Source organism: Lepus europaeus (genome assembly GCF_033115175.1).
Source record: "Lepus europaeus isolate LE1 chromosome 12 unlocalized genomic scaffold, mLepTim1.pri SUPER_12_unloc_1, whole genome shotgun sequence".
NCBI classification, from domain to species: Eukaryota; Metazoa; Chordata; class Mammalia; order Lagomorpha; family Leporidae; genus Lepus; species Lepus europaeus.
The window spans coordinates 421,139-434,472 of NW_026909001.1; the positions used below are offsets into that span (position 1 = coordinate 421,139).

A 13,334-nucleotide genomic window follows, 5' to 3' on the forward strand; every position below is an offset into this window, starting at 1 on the left:
TGGCTCCTGGCTTTGGATCAGCTCAGTTCCAGCCATTGTGGCCATCTGGGGAATGAACCAGAGGATGGAAGACCTCTCTCTCCCTTACTCTCTCAAATAAATAAAACCTTAAAAACTAAAAAACAAACCCCAACATCAACCTCATAAAAACTTTAATCTAAGTGATATGTGGCAAAGATCAATGAACACATCTGGATTAGTTTAGAAGCCTTTATCCCAAATGATACTTATTCTTAGGCTATAAAGGCAGAGTACAGGGAAGCTGGGCTCTTAAAGAACACATATGCTATTATATGTCTTAGAATACTTACTTAGGGGAAAGCACCGGAGGACTGACAAAGACCGAAGTGCATCTTTCACCATGTCTTGCATGAGATGAGCTCCAAAGAACTTTTTGTTATCCACCAAGAAAGTGGTCTTAAAACAAATGTTATATATTAGTAACGCTGTCACACATTCAGTTGTCATGACTGTGACATGAGCACATTTCTTACATCATAAAAAATACAAGATGAAAACATGAAAAGCTGGCAGAGAATTTTCATAAATCACTGCCTTCACAACAGGTATAATCCTGATTGAGGTGTAAAGGTGTACTGTGATGAAGCAGAATAAAAATGCATAGAGGGGTAGGTAGGTGTTTGGCACCTGCTTGGGACACACTCCCATTCCCTATCAGAGTAGCTGGGTTTGGATTCCAGCTCCATTTCCAATTCCAGCTTCCTGCTAATGTACTCCATGGAAGACAGCAGGTGATACTCAAATCCTTAAGTCCCCACCACCCATGTAGGAGATTCAAACTGAGTTCCAATATTCTGGCCTCAGCCTCTCCCATCCCGAGTGAACTGGCAGATGAAAAGATTTTTGTCTGTCTGGTTTTCAAAAAAAAAATGAAAACTAGCAAAAATGTGTAAAGATGGCTCTATAGTACAATGGACAGTGCACTAAACTTCTAGTGATGAAAAATGTATAGAATATTGAGTTGAAGTAGCCAAAATGAACTGCCTAGTCTCAATGTTAAATGAGTTAATATATAAGAAAGGTTTGCATAAAACATGAAATATTAAATTATCTCCATCTCACTAGTCCAAGTGATCAATTTTAGTTCACAATTGATCATACTGATAGGTCTAAGAGTCAAAGGGATCACAGAAACAAGACTAGTGTCTGCTAATACTAATGGATAGAATAAAAAAAGGAGAGAATGATCCAACATGGGAAGCGGGATACACAGCAGACTCATAGAATGGCAGATGTCCTAAATAGCACTCTGGCCTCAGAATCAGCCCTTAAGGCATGTGGATCTGGCTGAAGAGCCCATGAGAGTATTTTAAGCATGGAAAGCCAAGACACTCTGGTAAAAACAAAAAGAGGACCTAAATGAAAGATCTCTGCAAATGAGATCCCAGTAGAAAGAACGGGCCATCAAAGGAGGAGGTACCTTTCTCTGAAGGGAGGAGAGAACTTCCACTTCGACTATGACTTTGTCTAAATAAGATCGAAGTTGGGGAACTCAAAGGCTTCCATAGCCTTGGCAAACCATGACTAGAGCCTAGGGAGATTACTGATGCCATAAACAAGAGTGTCAAATTGTTAAGTCAACAACAGGAGTCACTGTGTACTTACTCCTCATGTAGGATCTCTGTCCTTAATGTGTTGTCCAATGTGAGTTAATGCTATAACTAGTACTGAAACAGTATTTTACACTTTATGTTTTGTGTGGGTGCAAACTGATGAAATCTTTACTTAATATATACTAAATTGATCTTCCTTATATAAAGAGAATTGAAAATGAATCTTGATGTGAATGGAATGGGAGAGGGAGCAGGAGATAGGTGGGGTGTGGGTAAGAGGGAAGTTATGGGGGGAAAAAACCATTGTAGTCCATAAACTGTACTTTGGAAATTTATATTTACTAAATAAATGTTTCAAAAAAATAAATTATCTTTATCTCTAAAAAATGCTTTGTAACAAATTTCTGAAAATGGGAAAGTACCAGTAAGCAGTTTTCATTTAAATAACTTGCAATTAAATTCCTACCTGTAACAATGCTTAATTAATATTTAATTAAGACCTTACTCAATTTCTTAATATTCAGCTATTAAATTTCATTTTTGATTCTGACAAATGCTTATTTGCTTAACCAGTACCACAATCAAAAACAACTGCATCACCCCAATAACACTCCCTCATGTGAACCTTTTGTACCCAAGTGCTCCCCATACTCCAAACCCTGATCTCCAACTCTTAGCATGTTTAGAATGTCATTAAAAATGAAATCACAGTCCTTTTGAGTCAGGCTTATTTCCCCAACATAACATACAGATTCATCTGCCTTTATTTTTTTTTAATAAAGATTTATTTTATCTATTTGAAAGGCAGAGTTACAGAGAGAGGGCAAGACACACGAAGATCTTCCATCTGCTGGTTCACTCCCCAAATGGTCTCAATTGCCTGGGCTCTGCCAGGCTGAATCCAGGAGCCAGGAGCTTCATCCAGGTCTCCCATGTGGATGCAGGGGCCCAAGTACTTGGGGCATATTCTGTTGCTTTCCCAGGCACATTAATTAGCAGGGAGCTGGATAGGAAGTGGAACAGCTGGGACTCTAAGGTGCCTATGTGGGATGTGGGGCAGCTGGGATTCCAACAGGTGCCCATATGGGATGCCTCCAAAGCAGGTGGCGGCTTGACTCTTTTTACACCACAACACCAACTCCTCCATGTAAACTCTTGAGTGTATTAGCACTTCCTTCTTTCTTTAGTTCTACTGTGGCCATGTACCTACCACACAGTCTCTTTACCCTTTCACTAGCTCAGCAACATCTGTGTTGCTTCAGTTTTTGGTGAGGCTCTAACACTTGCACAGGGTTTCTGGGGAAACGACACTTTATTTTTTCTGGGCTGGCTTTGTGACCCAGGTTAAGCCAGCACTTGCAATGCTGGCAGCCCATAGAGCGCAAGTTCAAATATCAGCTACTCTCCACTTCTGATCCAGCTCCCTGCGAATGCACCTGGGAAGGGATTAGAAGATGGCCCAAGTGCTTGGTCCCCTGCCACCCATATGGGACACTGGATGGAGTTTCTGGCTCCTGGCTTTGGCTATAGCCATTTGGAGTGAACCAGTGGTTGGAACGCTGCTCTCTGTCACTCTGCTTTTGAAATAAATAAATAAAATCCTAAGAAAAGCTTTTACTTCTCTTAGGTAATCAACCAGGATTGTGATCTGCAAGCTTCACTTTCTAAGAATGTGCCAAACTGTTTGCAAACATTGCACCTTCAATGCAGTCTCAATAGCACCTGTCAGATTTCTTTATTTTTAAGTAAATAATTTATATTTATAAATTTAATTTGTATTCTAACATTAACCATTCTGAATATCTTCATATTCAATTTCAAATCGTCTGCCCACTTTAAAAATTGACTTGCTTTCTTATGAAGCCTATGGAGCTTTTTTGTGTTCTAGATGTAAGTCCTTTGTCAAACATGATTTACAAGTATTTTGCCCACTACAAAATGTCTCTTTTTATTTTCTTCACAGTGTCATTCACAGAATAAAAGTTTTAAGTTTACTGGTTTTTCCTTTTTTCACGACTTGCACTTGGTGTTATAACTCAGAGTTCTCTGCCTCCCCAGGTTACAAGATTTCCTCTCCTTTTCTCTTCTAAAAGAGCTGCAGTTTTGTATTTCGTATTTAGATTCAGGATGCTGAGTCCACTTTTGTAGTGTGCCTATCCAACCATCTCTGGATCATTTGCTGAACACTATCATTTCTCCACTGATTGGCCTCTGGACCCTTGTCAAAATCAATCAACCACAGATCAAAAAATTACTGCTATGATTTTGACTGACTTGGTTTGTGTCTGTAGATGCTACAAATATATAACATATATCTGTATAAATATTATATAAATTGTATAAAATTATACCTTAAATTGTATAAATATTATATAAATAAAAGTGAAAATAAAGTAAGCTTTTGTTGGATCCTACAGTTTGATATATTTTCATTTTCTTTCAGTTCAAAATAACTTAAGTTTCCTCTAGACTCTCTGACCCATGAGTTATTTAAAAGTATACTGTTTAATTCTCAAATATGAAGATTTTTTCCCACATCTCTTTTGTTGATGACTAGTTTAATTCTAACATGCTCAAAAGACACTTTGCATTTTAATTATTTTATTAAGGTTTGTTTTATGGTATAGGATATGATCCTAATGAAAACTAACACTTTAAGTCAATACTTGAAATAAAAAATGTAACACTAACTGCAGAATAGCCTGTAAGACATCTACTTTTGTTCTATCAATCAATAAAACAGCATCAATACACATACAACTTATGAAATGAAATATTTTGACACTGAATGGGACTTACTTGTAACAGAGATCTTGAAAGAACACACGGTGGTTGTTCACTTAATTCACAGAAAACATCCTAATATAAACATGGAGGAAAAAACATTAATAGATTAAACAGAAGCTGAAAATGTTTGCATACAGAGTACAATTCTTACTGGACCTCCTAGGAATTATATACTACCAGAATTAAAATGTGATGGCTAAATGTCCCTCTCTAGGAATTATCTAACTGCATCAAAAAGGCCCTGTGTAATTTAAGAGCCTAAAACATTTTTTTAAATAGCTAAATAATAATAGAATTTTGTAGACACCAGTATTATATTAAATTCATACACTAGGAAAATATCAATAATTTACTAAGCAATGGCAGAACTTTAGCTCCTACGTTATAAAAATAAATGCCAAGTAACCAGATCAACTGGATTTGTATTACTGATTGTTGATAATTTTAGGGAAAGAACAAAGATACAGGCTTCCATACAGATGGGTGTGTGTGTGTGTGTGTGTGTGTGAGAAAACCCATGGCAACATTTAGATCTGTAGACTGTAGGACGGCAGTTATTTAACATGTTCCTATGTGTCTGCATCTTCCAAACGTTAGAATTAGTAAAAATGTCGGTATTTTAATATTTGGGTTTGTTAAGAGATAGGTATCTGGGCCTAGGAACACCCTAACTGTAGCAGGGCTACAGCTAACAACTGAGAGAATACAAGACACAGAACTTCTGGCCTCCTCTCCCCAGGTGACAGTCTCTGTGGAGACAATCCCTAGATAGGGAGCACTTCTTCCCAGTGAGCCTTCTCCTGTCATCAAGATGCTGCCAACCAAAGCACTCATCTCATACTCAACTGGAACTCAAGGAACTGCAGCCCACCTTTACTTAGTATATACTAAGGTGATCTTCTGTATATAAAGATAATTAAAAATGAATCTTAATGAAGAATGGAATGGCAGAGGGAATAAGAGATGGGATGGTTTGTGGGTGTGAGGGTGGTTATGGGGGGAAAAACTGCTATAATCCAAAAGTTGTACTTTCAAAATCTATATTTATTAAATAAAAGTAAAAAAAAAAAAAGAAACTGCACCCCTGCTGGCCCTCCCACTCTAAACCTGAGATACTCCTGTCTCCTGGTTAGATCCTACAAGGACAGGGGAGGAGTGGGAAGGAGGAGTGAAAGGAGGGGGGAAGGAGGTAAAAAGAACTGGGAAGGGAAGATGCTCATTGAAGCCTCATTTTTCTTAAGGTTTTCTTTTCCCCTTCAACTGCCATTCCTTCTGATAATCATCTCAAGACTCAACTTTTCTTCATTTGAAGTGTCAACCACCATGCTTCAAACTCTCTCCTCTTTCAGAGTTAACAACACTATACTTTTACTTATACATACTATTTTCCTAACCACTTACCCCAGACCCTTTAATGGATTTTCTTTTTAAATATGGATGTTCCTTGTCTGCCCTGCCCCTCCTCCCCCACTTTTTAGGATTTTATTTATTTGAGAGGTAGAGTTACAGAGAAAGGGAGAGACAGAGAAAGGTCTTCTAGCCTCTGGTTCAACTCCCAGTTGGCTGCAATGCCCGGAGCTGGGCCGACCTGAAGCCAGGAGATTCTTTCAGGTCTCCCAGGTGGGTGCAGGGGCCCAAGGACTTCATTTCCCAGGCACATTAGCAGGGAGTTGGATGGGAAGTGGAGCAGCCGGGTCTCAAATGGATGGGACGCCACTGCCACAGGCAGAGGCTTAGCCTACTACACCACAGCACCGGCCCCTGTTTCTCTTTCTGTAGTTATTCCCCATACTCATGATCCAAGTTTAAATGGCTGCTCACCCAATCCCATCAAGTTCTTCTGGCCAACTCACTCCTTTTCTCACAATTAACTTTTAAATCATGCCCATCCTCCCAAAGTGAATATTCTCCACCAAAGTATCCCCCATTCAACATCGCAAAGCAAGTAAAAATCATCTACCCAGCAAGAAATGCCTCAACTTCAGCCTGGAAACTTCTAACTACACCCACATACACACCCAGACCTTTGCTTGTTTTAACAACAAAGTCTCCCACTGTCCTCAGGACTCTGTTCTGTCTGGCCTTTTCAGAAACATTCACACACACCTAGAAATTAAAATTCTATCTTTTTGTTGGACTATTCCCATTTACATTTAAACAGTCTAGGTTTTCATATATTAAAAAAGAAAGAAAAAAGTCACAGGCTTCCAAATTTCCCTTTCCACTCCTGCCTTCTCAGAGTCAAAGCCTCCAAGAACTCGGCTGGCCATGCTACTTTTACTTATTCCATTCTTACTCATCTTCAACACAGGTTCATCTGGCTCCCTGCTACCGTCACCACTACCCCATCACAAAATCCAAGGAGACCTGTTTCAGACCTTAGTGATGTCCTTTATCTCAGCACCGTCTGACATGACATACTTCTCAAAAAATTGTTTAACTGAATTCCATTAGTTTCTTCCTCTTTGCTCACTTCCCAGTCTACCCTGTGGGTCCACAGATTAGTCTAGATCACCTCCTTATCGTCACCTATACACCTTCTTCCTCACAATTTGATTACTGCTCATGCTTCAATTACTACCTATACCACAGAATCAAAATTATCTATCTATAAATATTTGAAAGGAACCTCAAACTCAACTCACTGAGACCCTGAAACCTGGTCCCCCATTTCAAGGAATAGCAGCAGGGTGCATCCAGAAACCTGGAGATCTTCCTGAGTTTTCTCACACCGGATATTTAATTCATCACCAACAAACAATCAACTTCAGCTCACAGAGCTCTGACAAGCTCTTATTATCTGTACTTGATTTTTGCATTTCTTATTGCTAATACATATCCCTAAAGGCATACATCCTATGAAGACCATCTATTTACTATGTCTGTCTCTCCACAGCGGTCAAAAATAGAAGTTCTGGGATCCTAATCTACACATTTCTCTTTACAAATTTCACTGGCTTCCACCTGGCTATTATGGTTTTTTGTATGCAAAAATCCCAAAACTTTGAAAATGGAGAAAAATACAAACTATCATTCATTAATCAACCATCCTAGAAACAAACAGAGTGAACACTTTGGTATTTGTCATTCCAACCTTCTTTTAAAGTGTAATCTGTCTCCATCTCTGTTTCCCTTTGTATATGTGAGAATGGCTATACAGCGTATATGTGTGTTCTTAACCACCTATAATTTGCCATTTGTAACACTTCCCAATGTCAGCAATTTTCTGTAACATGCCTTAATGACCCTACAATATATAGTCCACAGTCCATTGAATGGTTCACATAAATCACTAAGCATTTAAACTGTTTCTAGCTCCTCAAGATCCTCAAACATGAAAGCAACACATGTTTACTGCATATCTGCACATCTCTCAGATTCTATTATGTTGAATCTCTAGAAGAGGAGTTGCTGCACCCAATACTATACATCTTAAGGTTTTGAGGGGCTGGCGCTGTGGTGTAGTGGGTAAGGCCGCCACCTGCAGTGCCAGCATCCCATATGGACACTGGTTCTAGTCCCGGCTGCACCACTTCCAATCCAGCTCTCTGCTATGGCCTGGGAAAGCAGTAGAAGATGGTCCAACTCCTTGGGCCCCTGCATCTGAGTGGAAGACCTGGAAGAAGCTCCTGGCTCCTGGCTTCAGATCGGTCTACCTCTAGCTGATGCGGCCATCTGGGGAGTGAACCAGCGATGGAAGACCTCTCCTCACTGCTTCTCCTTCTAACTCTGAATTTCAAATAAATAAATAAACAAATCTTTAAAAAAAAGTGCAGGAGAATGAATATCTCCCTTTAACAACATTAAATGTTATCTGATCTCTTAGTCTCCTTTTCACTTTACTATTTCCCTCTACTCTTACTTAAGTCCTGACACACTCCTCCCAATGCTGCCAGCAATTCCAGTGCCCTAAGTCTTCCAGGGCTGCAGAGGGATCTCTTCCTCTGCCCTCTTCACAGACAGGGCCAGCAAGTCAGGCCTGGCTCCCTAGCACCTTCTGTGGGGATTCATCCAGCAGTCACTTTCCCTATCAGGGCAATAAAAGAATGGAAGGTAGAATGATGGATGGAAGGCGAATTCATACCACATTTAATGTACATCTATAAAACTATAGATGTAACTGTGAAGGAAAGTAAAGCCTAAGTATCAAGTAATGTATATAAAGTGCTAAAGTCTCATCTGCTATAATAAAATATGTATGTGTAAGAGTAATTACTCCATCTTATACTGACCACTCACTACCCAGCAGGCAAGCTGCTGGCTGGAGGCTCTTGGCACCTTCCACCTGCATCGCTGTATTAGCCTACTAGCCCAAGAATGACTTTCACTCACATCATTTCACTTTCCTGCTCAAAAACACACAACAGCTCCACAATCTAGTGATTAAAGAACATCTGGATTTTGCAATTTTGCCCCACCTTAATTACATCTCCTCCAACTTTTCAACTCCTAACTCAACATGCAGCCATGACTTGAATCACAACACTCTCCTTACTGGCCTTACACTCTGTGGCCATTTTCCTCATACTTCCAGAAACTATTTCTCCTACTTTTTCATTATGAAAAACCCTACTCATTCCTCAAAACTCAGATCAAATTCCAACTCTTACATTATACTTTCTTATTCCAATTCACACCGATCTTCTCCTTTTCTAAAATCTTGTTGCTTCATCTCTCCAACTCGAAGGGATAAGACAGAAACATGGACCCTGTCACAATTTGTTAACACTATTCCCAAACAAGTTCATACGTCATTTCACGCTTCCTCAGTAAATCTTCAAACAATTTCCATTATACCCTTTTAGATACAATCCAGATGTAAAGTATTAATCTGTTCCAATTATTGTACATAAAAAATCCAAAATGTGACCACTGATATCCATGGAAGCTTGTATATGCGACACTTGTCAAAAGTAAACCCAAAAGGGGAACACTGTAGTGCAGTAGGATAAGCTGCCACTTGGGATGCCTACATCCTTTCCTGGGGTGCCCGGTTCTGGTCCTGGCACTTCACTTTTCTGAGCCAGCTTCTGTTAATGTGCCTGGGAGCAGCAGATGATGGTCCAAATATGTGGATTCCTGCCACCTAGAGGGAGACCCAGATGGAGTTCCTGGCTCCTAACTTCAGCCTTAGCCCAGTCCCAGCTGTTGCTGGCATCTGGGCAGAGAACTAGCATATTGAAGTTCTCTCTCCCTGTCACTCTGCCTTTCAAATAAACAAATAACTTCAAAAAAAAGTATACTCAAAACAGCACTCAGTGACCTTAAGATCAAGAGCTTTACTGAAGGTTGAACTAGGAAACCAGTGGATCACAAAGCAGCAGGACCAACTATGAAAACAGACCAAAGTCAGAAAAGCAACAAGGAGTCAATAGTCAAGAACTATAAAGACCCAAATAGCTAAGAAGTTATTACAGAACAGGTAAAAAGAAGACTAATCACAAAGAAGTTCAGCAATTCATTTAAAAAAAATGAGAATCTACTCTATGCAGGCAAGCAAAATGGATTCAAGACATCAACCCCAAGAAAACTTTCATGCAGAAGGACTTGTTAATACTAACAGCTTCAGATATGCTCCGTGTTTTGCAGAAGGCCAAACAGAGAATGAGGAAAGCCAGGAAGACAGAAATACTTCACTGGCAATGGGTGGGAAAGATCTGACAGCTCTATCTTGTTCCCTTTTCCCTTGATAACAACCATGGTTAGACCCAATGTGAAGTCCCTAAATTACCTGTGAATGGGCCACTGTCTCCTCAGAGTGCTTGATGAAAATAACTGACACAGTGACAGAGCTATCAGGAGCCCACAAAGACCCAAATCAGATCTGTCCCTCCTTTTATTTAAAAAAAGAAAGTCCACTTTTTATTAAGAACAGAAGAATAGAACTGGTCAAACAACAAAATACACTAAGAACATACCCTGGAGTATATAAGTCTTTGAATGCAAATTATACATATTTCCACCCAACAGTTAAGATCAGCAAAAGTAAATGCAACAGGGAAAATAAGAAAATCTCTACTCTAATTCTAGATATTCCACTAGAGTGATCCAGTTTGGTTAAAACTCTTGGTGTATTCAGCCGTAAAAGGACTACAAAATGAACTGGCCTATGTTTCTATGACCTTTCCTACCTTCAGGATTCTAGGATTATTTTTATAGATTAAGGGCAAACTTCTATAAAAGAAAGTAAACACAACAGTAGGTAATAAAGGCATAACTAGTGAAAGTTTCCCCAAAGAAAGATGATTCAAGTTGGACTTTAATGACAAAGAATTAATGGAAACACAGATAAGGCATTTCAAGAAAAAACAAAAACTAAAGCACAAATCCTTATTAATCATCAACTATCTCTCAAAGACTGCTGCTCAATACTAGCTATATAAACTAGGTATTTTGTGATCTCAAGAAATACAGGTACAGTGGCAACCTGAAACCAAAAAGGAACCCTTCAGAGAGAATGACATAGCCTTAGGAATTATATTATCTAAGCTTGCAAGATAACAATCAATGCCTATCTACACAGTCAGTAACACCTGTTGGTATGCTTGTTCCCTAAGATGACTGATGATTTATCAATCAAAAAGTTCCATCCCTAAACATGTTAATATTCCCCAAACAAACCTGATTTTCCTACACTGCAACCCACAGAAGATGATCAATTCAAAATGCAGTAGCTTAAAAACAAGCATACATTTTTTAGGAATTTATCTTAAGGTGGAGGGAAGTACATGATGTAAAGATTTACCTACAAGCTTGTTCACCTCAGTACTGTTTATGATACTGACTGAAATGTAATTTACTATGAATGAACTGAAAATACAGGCCAAGAATGGCAGACCATATAAAATCACTAAGATAACAGTTCGGGTGGACTGTGTACATAGTAATGGCTGGATTTGCTTTTTCGTGTTTGCTGACACTTCCTCCGTGGCCAATCTATCGCCGGCATCCACTCAAGTGGTTACCTGTTCAAGACTCATGCACAGAAGACAAGAAACCAGGAGATAGAAAAATTAAGAGGCATGCTAAAAATAATTGACTGGGGTTTTCGTGATTTAGCACCTGCTTTTATTTCCTGAGATGAGCTATACTGCTTTTCATACCCAAAACATGAGCCAAAACCATCTAAGCTCTTACAGCACCACTGTGTCTAGACTTAGTTCTCTTTATATTTCATTTCTAACCCAGTTGAAGTTTGATTTATAAATATTTTAGACCTTTTCATAATCTTGCTGTGAAGTAAAAACAGAAAACCCAAGTATGGAAAAAGTTTCAGGTGTACATAATAATAAATGCCTCATGATAGTACAAAAAAAAAACCACTAAGATAATGTAGAAACATGTATATATAACATAAAAAGTCCATGATATAGAGATCAGCGGTTTAAAAAACAGGTTACTAAACATGACACCATTTTATTATAAAAAATACACATACATATAGGTAAACATGTATGTGTATAAGGGCTTCAAAGAATTAATTCAGAAACAGAATTAGAGAAATACAAATTTCGCATTTTTAAAGCTCCATTCTCTGTGTGTATGCATGTACGTAAGCATACACAGATTTACACACACATTTACATAAAAGGTTCTGAAGACCAAATCTAGGGATAGAACACCACTCTTAAAACTCGGATTAATCATCTGACTTTGCTAAACTTTGGCTGCTTAGCTTCCAAAATGGATAAGATAAAATCCTTATGAAGATTAGATAGGATGTGTGTACGAGGGTACTTCAAAAAGTTCATAGAAAAATCAAAAATTTGGTGCAAACCATTTTTAAATGAGTATGTATGCAGTCCACTTAATCCTCCAGCTCTCACAGAAAACAGGTAAGAAGCATTACTCCCCAAATGGCCACTATGGCTGGCGTGCTGCGCCAATCCGAAGCCAGGAGCCAGGTGCTTCCTCCTGGTCTCCCATGGGGTGCAGGGCCCTAGCACTTGGGCCATCCTCCACTGCCTTCCCAGGCCACTGCAGAGAGCTGGACTGGAAGAGGAGCAACTGGGACAGAATCCGGTGCCCTGTGCAGGACTAGAACCTGGGGTGCTGGTGCTGCAGGCGGAGGATTAGCCAAGTGAGCCGCGGTGCCGGCCCCCAGTCTCTTAAAACATGATGAACTCTGTTACTAAAACAAAGTTACACTCTAGAAAAGCCTTCTACTTACCAAGATACAATGTAAGTTTGTTAAATTCACAAGTTCACAGACAGTTTTTATTCTATCTATTATTCTTGCAAAACAGTTGGCCATTTCTTCCCTTTTAATTATTTTTGCATATCGAGGGAAGGTGGGCAGTAGTAACCTCTGGTTAACAAGGGGCTCAGAACCCATCATAATTGGATGATCTAAAAAGAAAAAACAGTAAGCGCGTCAATGTTTCTCTGAATGTTAAATCACAAATGCTATTACACATACACAGAGTCCTCCAACAGACTTTACAATTAATACAGGTCTCTAGTACATATTTTTCTCAAGGAGATAAGCAAATGTAATGACCTAAAAGCACAGCTCCTCCTTATGTTGATGGCAGACAGGGTTTTCTATCACCAAGAAAAGGAACTCCAAACCAACACAGGAGGGGCTGGCACTGTGGCGTAGCAGGTAAAGCCACTACCTGCATTGTCAGCATCCCAGTAGCTGACAATAGCATTTATAGGTCCCAAGAATTCTTTGTGGCCATGATTCCGCTCACTAAATTTCCTATCACTACCATGACTGGCCATCAGAACTCCACGGATGCTCTCCCACCCCACCTAAGTTCTGAAATCCCGAAGCAGCCACTTTTTTGCCTTTCTTCACCCTACTTAGTCTGTAAGTTCTGACATGGAGCCTCCTTCCCATTCAAACACTGTCTCAGGCTCCACTGTGTTGTTGTAACAAATTACAGAGTACTTACATGGGTGTAACTTATACAGAGGGGTATCTGGCTCATGGTTCTGGTGGCTGCAGGATCCAATCAGCATGCAGCC

General features: G+C 39.5%; 1 pseudogene; it reads right to left on the reverse strand.

Moving 5' to 3' along the window:
• Window positions 1–307: 307 nt before the first annotated feature.
• Window positions 308–13,334, reverse strand: part of LOC133754273 (N-alpha-acetyltransferase 35, NatC auxiliary subunit-like) — a 43,923-nt pseudogene continuing 30,896 nt past the window's right edge.